Here is an 806-nt window from a genome sequence, read left to right on the forward strand (position 1 = left end):
CCGAAATAAACTATGCAGCAGCTCAGAGCCAGTTCTGCTGATGCAGTTCAGCAATCTCAGCTCACACCTGTACACAGCACTCCAGGAGCTTCACAAGGAGCTCGAGGGATGAACAGAATCAACTCACTACGATTTGCAGACGTTTGCACGCGCAGCTGTCCATATTCCTAAACCCTAGCTCAGCCCCTCAGAGCCCAGACAGTGGTGGGTAGAGATCGGACAATCCCAGAGCTGAAGGTCGAGCTGGAGGTCACCCCTCAAGTGTCCCCCAGCCCAGCGGGTGAGGGAGAGCAGTCCCGGAAGGACACAGGGAGCAAGGGGCAGAGGCTGCCTTCAGGGCAGAAGGGGAAGCAAAGAAAGACTGGATGGTTAACTCTGGGGACCCTTCCGCTCCCAGGCAGGTAGGACAGGGACGTGGTTGGGTTTGGGAGGAGGAATGAAGAACCTAGCTGCAGCCAGCGCGGATCCTGCAGGCTGCCCTGGGTGTCCTCTGTGCCTGCAGCTCTGGGTTTTCCAGGCAAGCAGGGCACGGAGTCGCTGCCAGGCCTCAGGCCGGGGGACAGCCCACTCCGATGCGGGTGGAGCGGGATTCAGACTGGAGAATGGGGTTGCAGCCCCCTCCGGGCAGGCAAAGCGCCGACCGTGGCAAAGCCACATTGCTCGTTTCTTTTTTTGTTTTGTTTTGTTGTTGTTTTCCGTTTTTTTCCCCCCCAGGAAAGGGGTTCAGTCTTCATAAAAAAACGGATGTTTGGGCTTGGCTTCATCTGAGGTCCGGAGGGCGAACTCGGGGGGCTCTAGGACCCGCG

The sequence above is a fragment of the Cavia porcellus genome, unplaced genomic scaffold (genome assembly GCF_034190915.1).
Source record: "Cavia porcellus strain 051 isolate PalLab524CR breed Dunkin Hartley unplaced genomic scaffold, mCavPor4.1 scaffold_24, whole genome shotgun sequence".
Classification (NCBI taxonomy): Eukaryota; Metazoa; Chordata; class Mammalia; order Rodentia; family Caviidae; genus Cavia; species Cavia porcellus.